The following is a 9,123-nucleotide window of genomic DNA, read 5'->3' on the forward strand; positions in this document are numbered from 1 at the left end:
CTTCCTGCAGTTAGAGTTGGGGATGAAGTCCGGCTCCCGTAGGAGTCCGGATGAAGTCTACCTGCAGTCAGAGTCGGGGATGAAGTCCGGCTCCCGTAGGAGTCCGGATGAAGTCTTCCTGCAGCCAGAGTCAGGGATGAAGTCTGACTCCCGTAGGAGTCTGGATGAAGTCTTCCTGCAGTCGGAGTCGGGGATGAAGTCCGGCTCCCGTAGGAGTCCGGATGAAGTCTTCTTGCAGTCGGAGTCGGGGATGAAGTTCGACTCCCATAGGAGTCCGGATGAAGTCTTCCTGTAGTTGGAGTCAGGGATGAAGTCCGGCTCCCGTAGGAGTCCGGATGAAGTCTGCCTGCAGTCAGAGTCGGGGATGAAGTCTGGCTCCCGTAGGAGTCCGGATGAAGTCTTCCTGCAATTGGAGTCGGAGACGAAGTTCAGCTCCCGTAGGAGTCCGGATGAAGTCTGCCTGCAGTCAGAGTCGGGGATGAAGTCTGGCTCCCATAGGAGTCCGGATGAGGTCTTCCTGCAGTCGGAGTCGAGGATGAAGTCTGGCTCCCGTAGGAGTCCGGATGAAGTCTTCCTGCAGTCGGAGTCGGGGATGAAGTCCGGCTCCCGTAGGAGTCCAGATGAAGTCTTCCTGCAGCCGGAGTCGGGGATGAAGTCGGGCTCCCGTAGGAGTCCTGATCACCAAAGAATATGACTTAAGTGGTATTTAAGCTTAAAGCTATAATTATTTGAGATTGTGACTTTAGTGGTATTTGAACTTGAGGCTATGATTATAAGGAACATGATAGATATAAAAGAAGGATTTAATAATTGAATTTCGAATCAATAGATACTATGATGAAATTTATACATAAGTGGTATATAATGTCTATAATAGAATTGATGAGTTATATTTTGGATTTCAATTAGTAGGGTTGATCTAAGTATGAGAAGTGTTGACTCTGGAATGAAGAGGGAGATATTGATGTGTTGTATTGAGTATACTCGATGATTTTTTAATGCGAAACTTATATGGGTGAAGATCATGATAACTTTCTTAATTTCGATGATAATTGTTTGAGCATTATAAATTTTGGACTTATCAAAAGAAAGTTAATTAGGGTATGGTCTAAGAAGAAATTACATCATATGAGAGAGAAATATTTTTGAGTATTGAATCTATAAGAGATCATATATGAAACTCAATTTTAGATAAAAAATATATTTGAAATTTAATATAAGAATATAAGATATGCATCTTGGTGAAATCTTTAATTATTCAAAATATCATATTTGGATGTGATTTTTTTGATCTTTCAAGTTGCATTGAATTTCAAGTCAAAAGCTTGCTTTTCTAAGTGAATATAAGGTATTTTGATATTATTGTTCAATTGAATAAGAAAATTTATTTTGTCAGAATATGATATATACGTTATGATAAAATCTTTAATAATTTGTATTTCCATCTTTGGATTAGATTCTTTATTTTTCTTGTGATTGTTGAAGATGGTGAAGTGTATTAATTATTCAAATCAAAGTTCGGATTTCTAAATTGAACTAAGATATCTTGCTAGTGTTAAATTTTGAATGACTTATATAAGAGATAAAATTTTGTATGGATTTATCGATTAATATTAAGGGTTGTGATGAAGAGAGCTCTACAAGAAATAATCAAGTTGATTCTACTTACAAGGATGTTGGCTTGAGTTCTTCTAGTTTGTCAAGTTGGAATTAATTCTTTTAACAAGAAAGATTGATTTGAAAATTATCTAAATAATTGTAAGATAAATCTAAGGTTAACTCCAATTGATTCTAGATATATTGGATTCTTGAAAAGTGATGAAGCTTATGCAATGATTTCAAACATAAGAAGTAGATCAATATTTAATTTTGATGTGCTATGCCCAAGGAGCAATAAAAACAAAGAATCTTAAAATTTTGCCCTAAGTCTTATATGAAATTTGAAGGTTGGATCTATCTTTGATTGATCTAACATACAAGGATATTCTTATATTTTGATGAACCTATATAATTTGATAAATTAAGATCAGAGTGCGCAGCAAAAGTATGGTGGATTAAATTGATTAAAAATATTAATTTTTTTGATTCAAAAGTTATTATGATGGAATACATTGTTGCAAATAAGAAAGAATTTTATTGATAATGAAAGGATGCTATAGATTTTGATCTAATCTGATCATAGTCGGATAATTTTTGTCAGTAGGTTGCTTCATTATAGATAATGCCAAGAAATCTTAGATATCTCAAGTTTATTAACAGCTTGATAGTTCTGTTATTAGTTCAAACTTAGAATGTCTTGATACAGATCTCATATTTTTTTAAATTTAATATTGTTACTTGAACTAATATAGAAGATTGAGATTTTCTTAAGATGAAAGTCTATCTATTAAATTAATTGGAAGGTCAAGAGAAGAAAGAAATCGATGATTGTGAAGAGTGTCCAATATTCGACCTTTCTTTATTTTTACATCATAGGTAGTCTGAGACAATTATAAACTTTGAGTGGAATGTATTAGATAAATAACTAGGATATTTTAATATAAGATCAAAATGTTACAATTCTTTAAAAAGGTTAAGAAATCAATAAGAAGGGATGAGTTTGAGATTTCAAATAATTTTTGTTATAACAAGATCATAAGACATTATCGGATGCATGAAAATGACATGATGCAAGTATATATTTTTTTAAGCACGTATCTCAAATAACATAAATTAATTTTGAGGATGAAATTATTTGAAGGAGGAGAATGTAAGACCCGACCCAATTGGGCCCTGAATCAAGCCCATATGAGAAAAAAAAATTCTAGAAGAAGACCCCCGTTGGAGTCTTCTTCTTCTTCCCCATGTCCGATTGGGAGGAGGACTCCTAGGGCTACTAAGAACCCTAGGAAGACCTCTATAAAATTCTCCTCCGGCCCTATTTAAGGAGGAGATCTCTCCTCTCTCCCTCCCATCAAGAAATTGGGGGTCAAACGACGGCGATCGTCAAAAATTTACCGTGGATGTCCTCACCATGTTCGTCTCAAATACTCGTCAGAGATCTCACCAGAGATGAAGGTAAGCCCTTCTCCTCTTTTTCCTCTTTTTTCCCCTCCTTTCCACGGCACGGTGCACCCTCACCGGCCGTCCAGCTCATCGAAAAGTCCATGAAAGGTGAACCCCTATTTTTACTGAGATTTTTTCCTCTCTTTTTCGATCACCAGCATCGCTGATTGCGGCATCTAACCCCTAGGATAGGACCCTTACCTCCTAGCCTTCCTTCCCTATGGGTCTTGGCCGTCAGCGACAGGCCAATGATCGGGAAACAAGAGGTAAGGGGCGGATCCCCTATTTTTTCTGATTTTCTCAAAGTTTCTCGCTGACCGAACCTCGCCGCCTGCCTCCCCTTGCTCTGTCACCATCGACCAGACACCACCACCCTTTGTCGGAGCTCGAGCCATCGAGCCCCTTCCCTCTGGTCCTCCCCCTGTTCGGCCAAGGAAGAGGAAAGGAAGAAGAAAACGAGAAAAAGAAAGAAAGAAAGAAAGAAAGAAGAAAAGAAAAGAAAAGAAAAGAAAAAGAAAAAGAAAAAGAGAAAGAAAAAAAGAAAAATAGAAAACAAAGAAAGAGAGAATTTTCTCTCTCCTCTCTCTCTTTCCTCTCTTTTCTCTCTACCTTCTCTCTCTATTTTCTCTCTCTAGATTCTCTCTCTATTTTCTCTCTCTAGACTTTTCTCTCTTTGTATGGATTTTGTCTCTCTAGAGTCTTTCTCTCCCTCTCTGATTTTATCACAGACTTTAGGATAAACTTGAGATAAAAATATGATGATCAGAGATTGCTCCGAAATTCTAGTAGATTGGATCCCAATCCGGTCCTTACTCAAAATTTATAACATCGATCATAGTTAATTCATATTGAGTCACTTTGATATGATCTCTGATGATCTCAATCATAAATTACCTCATCTGAAGGATATGAAGATTTTCTCTTCACTTTCTCTCTCTACTTTCTCCCTCTAAAATTTTCTCTCTCTAAATTTTTTTTTTCTTCATGGATTCTCTCTCTCGAAGTCTTATGGACCAATGGAGGGTCTAGATACTCAGACAAATCTCAATTTTGGTTAATCCTAGGAGAGGTCCTGGATTTATGTTATTAAGAAATGATTATCGATAATTTCTCTATATATGATTTTTATATTTGATCAGGATCATGAAGAGATACGATTGTTTGTATAAGATGTCGAGTGGAATATCTTATTTTTAAAATTCATAAATCGAAGAAGAACATTGATTTTTATGCTTGGATCAGTCACTGATAAAGGTAAGAATCTCTGTATATGATCACTATTATATATATGCTATTTTACCGTTGATCTTGCATCATTGGTTTTGCATCGTTGGATTTGAGATTGATGAATTTGCTATATCCAAGACACGATTATTTGCTTATATGATTTTGAGCATGAGTATGTTATGTCAATATATATGTATCAGAGATTGATGGCATGATTATATAGATACGACATATCTAAATTGATCATAATGTAAGTCAGAATTGATTTGATGAAATCAACACACAATGATTAAATGAAAAAGAGAGATATGAAATGGACTAGCCTTGTCATATGGAACAACCCACCAGAAGCTTATGCCTGGGACAGCCCCCACTGGCTTATAGGTAGATCAGCCGACCAGGAGCTCATGCCTGGGACAGTCCGTCAGAAGCTTATGCCTGGGACAGCCTCTCACGGGCTTTCGTACGTGGGACAGTCGGTCAGGAGCTCATCCTGGGATAGTCTTTAAAGGCTTTTAAGTGAAAATTGATTCAGATGATAATTGAGGTATAGACTTGGTTAGTCCAGAGCCAAAAAAAAAGGTTAAAGATCATATGATAATCAAAAGAGAAATGAAAGACAAGACATGAAATAATTATTGAACAAAAATATTTCACTCATTAATATATGATGATGCATCTCTTTTGACAAAATAGATAATTTATAGATGTTTGAATTATTTCAGATATTGAACATGAGATTTTATGTTTTATTTCTTATTCTTATTTTTAGATTATATTATTATATCGGTGTGATATAAAAATTCTTACTAGGCTGTAAAGCTCACACCCCTTCATCTTTCTTTTTCTTCTCAGAGTTACAGGATGCTCATGATTGGCTATGGTATGGATGTGCGAGTGAGCGGATGCATAAATAGAGGATTATTGATATCTGATCAGAGGATTGAAGAAATTTAATTTATAATTATGCAAATTTTATTAGTTATTATTGAAATTAAATATTATTGATGTTGAGGTTGTAATGAAATATTTTGGCCTTGCATATTCTTTAGGACTTGCTCTAAAGAGTGTGCAGCCATCACGTCTCTGATCCGGATGTTGGGTTCAGGGTGTGATAATCCATGCATCCGTCCACTTGCAAATCCATATCATAGCCAACCATGAGCATCCTGTAACTCTGAGAAGAAAAAGAGATATGGAGGGGTGTGAGCTTTACAGCCCAGTAAGAATCCCACATATCACACTAGTATAATAATATAATCTGAAAATAAGGATAAACAATAAAATATGAAATCTCATGTTCAATATCCAGAATACTGCAAATATCCCTAAATTATCTGTCTTGTCAAAGAGATGCATCATCATATGTTAACGGGTGAAACACTTTTATTCAGTATTTGTTTCATGTCTTGTCTTCTATTTCTCTTTTCATAATCACAGGATCTTTAACCTTTTTCTATCTGACTTTGGATTAACCGAGTCTATACCTCAGTCTCCATCTAATTAAATTTCTACTCATAAGCCTTTCAAGGCTGTCTTAGGCATGAGCTCCTGACCGGCTGTCCCACGTATAAAAGTCCATGGGAGGTTGTCCCAGGCGTAAGCTCCTGACGGACTGTCTCAGGTATGAGCTCCTGACTGGCTAATCCACATATAAGCCCATGGGGGCTGTCCCAAATATAAGCTCCGAACAGACTGTCCCATATGACGAGTCTAGTCCAAATAATATCTTTTTTATTTAATTATTATATATTGATTTCATCAAATCAATTTTGATTTACAGTATGATCAAATTAGATATGTCATATCTATATAATCATATCATCAATCAATGGCATACATACATATTAACACACAATATATGTACATTAAAAAATTATACGAGCAACCATAGTATCTCAATATGATAATCCATCAACACGAATCCAACGATATAAAACCAAAGATATAAATATAACAATAAAAATAGTATATATAATGATGATCATGTATAGAGATTCTTACCTTTATCGGAGATTGATCCAAGTATAGAAATCAACGAATTCTTTGATTTATGAATTTCAAAAATAAGATATTTCACTCGATATCTTATGCAGATAGTCGCATCTCTTCATGACCCTAATCAAATATAAAAATCATATATGAAGAAATTATTGATAAATAAACCTAATAACATAAATCTAGGACCTCTCCTAGGATCAACCAAAATTGAGATTTATCTAAGTATCTGGACCCTCCACTGGTCCACAAGACTTTTAGAGAGAAAATCCATGAAGAGAGAGAAAATTTTAGAGAGAGAAAATAGAGAGAAAATCTTTGTATCTTTCAGATGAGATAATCATGATCGAAACTATCAGAGATCATATCAAGGTGACTCAATATAGATTAACTATGATCAGATGCTATAAATTTTAAATAAGGATCGGACTAGGATCCAATCTACTGCATAAATTTTGAAGTGATTTCAAGTCATCTTATTTTCATCTCAAGTTTGTCTTAGGATCCGTGATGCAATTAGAGAGAGAACAAAACAGAGTAGAAAGATCCTAGAGAGAGAAGGAGAGAGAAGAGAGAGGAAAGAGAGAGAGAAAACTCTCCTTTATTTTTTTCTTTTCTTTTCTTTCCTTTTCCTTTTCCTATATTTTCCCCTTTTTTTCCTTCTTTTTCTTTTCTTTTCTTTTTCTTCTCTTCTTCTTTCTTTCCTCTTCTTTCTTTCCCTGGCCGAATAGAGGAGAGACACGAGGGAGAGGCTTGGTGGCTCATGCTCCGACGAAGTGCAGTGGCATGGTCGGTGGTCTGACAGTGGCGGCCGATGGCGGTGGGGCAAGAGATGACCGACGGTGAGGTTTGGCCAGTGAGAATTTAGAGATAAATCGAAAAAATTGGAGACCGCCCCCTTTCCTTGAATTTCTTCGATCATTGGCTGATCACCGACTGTCATGACCTTTGGAGAAGATAGGTAGAGAGGTGGGGATCATGACTCATGGGGGTGGCACCATGGGCGGTGGCGCTGGTGGCCAGAAAAGGGAGAGAGAAAGCTCAGCCGAACAGAGTAAAATAGGATCTTGTTGTTTTGTGAATTTTTCAACGAGCCCAATGGCTGGTGAGGGTGCACGAAGCCATGGGAAGGAGGGGAAGGAAGAGAGGAAGGAGGGCTGTGGCTTACCTCCGACTCTGGTGAGGTCTCTAGCGAGAATTTGAGATGAACACGATGAGGACATCCGTGGCTTCAACAAGAAAAATCGAGAAAAATAAGGGGGAAGATCCAGTGCTCATCGTGGCTAGCCTTAGAGGAGAGGAGAGGGTATTTTTTATAGGGCAGAGGAGAGGTCGAATCCTCCCCAGATTCGACTTCCTCTCTGATTTGTTCTCGTTGAAGAAGACTCCCAATGGGAGTTTTCAATGTTTTTTCTCTTTTTTTTTTTTGGGCTTTCAAGGTTTGGGCTTGGTCCAGGGCCCAAATGGGCTGGGTATTACAGGTGGTGGATGTCACCTTATCCGATATGCAGTCAACCACTCTCAGAGGTGGTTTGATTTGATGTGGCCTCACTCGGATGCAACCAGCCATTGGAGTGGCATGGTCCCATGTGGGATTATGTAACTTGATATAACGGCATGGGGGTTGACTCTTCCAAATGTGGTAGCCAACGAATGTTGAAGGGAATATAGCTTATAGCTAGAAACAAGGATTGATGGGGGATCCTTTAGTCGAAGATGATGTTGGGTTCAGGACCTTTCTTGGATTGATGTCCGTTATCTGAACATCAACCTGGTACCAGTGGCTAAGGACCTATGAGTGGGGCTACAATTGGCAGCTAATGCCAAGCTTAGCAGTCGAAGCTAGGATCGGCGGCCAAAGCAAGGGTTGATGGCCGAAGTCAGGATCGGCTAGGTTTTTCATCAATTACTGCAGGAGCTTCATCCGAAAGGGGCAGTGAGAGAGTGAGGATCGGTGGGATCTGAAGTAAGATCTATTACTTCATTATGTACTAAATGACTTCTTTTGACGTAGCTTTTTCTATAGTTCTAAAATAATATATTTACCACTGGGATTGTAGTCGTTTACCTCCAATCGGCACTATGATGGCGACCTTGGAGAGTGGGAATTGGACAGATTTGATTTGAGATCTCCATTGACACGTGTCTTTAACATGGACGACATACTACCCCCCAATACATATCTTGACTAATCGGAGGCTAATGGTTTCGAAGGATCTAGGCAAGCTGTAGACCTTCTAAGCCATATAAGCATTCATTGGGTCATAACTTGATCTACGATCACCAATATCGATTGCATTTATTGAAATCTCTGCCATAATTAATGGTTGCTCGAAGTTGCAGTTGAAGGAATGAAGGAATGAAGGAATGGAGTTGCAGTTGATCGATCGAAGTTTGGGTGATCGGTATACATCGCAAGAAGTTAGTGAGATGCATTCACATCGGGCTACTATGCATCCTGGATGATCCTGAAGAAAGACATGACATGGCATCAATTGTGCTCATGCTTACTAGTTAGTCAGTCTTCCAGCTCTTTCGATGCCTGCCTTCTTTGTAAGAGGTGGAACAACCAGTAACTCAGAGGTGAATAATAAGAATATGGGAACTAGTTTCTCAGGAAGCGAGGACTCTATTGGAAGAACAGCGAGAATGATACCAAATTTGTTAGGATTTGATGCCTCAAGATTCAGCATACATTGAGTCCACAACAAAGTTTGCGATGAAAAATAGAGTCCAACGAGATCAAGATCACCCCAAATAGAGCTTGGATGGAGGAGATACGAGCTTTTGAAGTCGGCATGAGACCCGAGGCGGTGGAGGACCGCCGACGGCGGGCGACAGCGGTGTGGCCAC

Source organism: Elaeis guineensis, chromosome 2 (assembly GCF_000442705.2).
Source record: "Elaeis guineensis isolate ETL-2024a chromosome 2, EG11, whole genome shotgun sequence".
NCBI lineage: Eukaryota > Viridiplantae > Streptophyta > Magnoliopsida > Arecales > Arecaceae > Elaeis > Elaeis guineensis.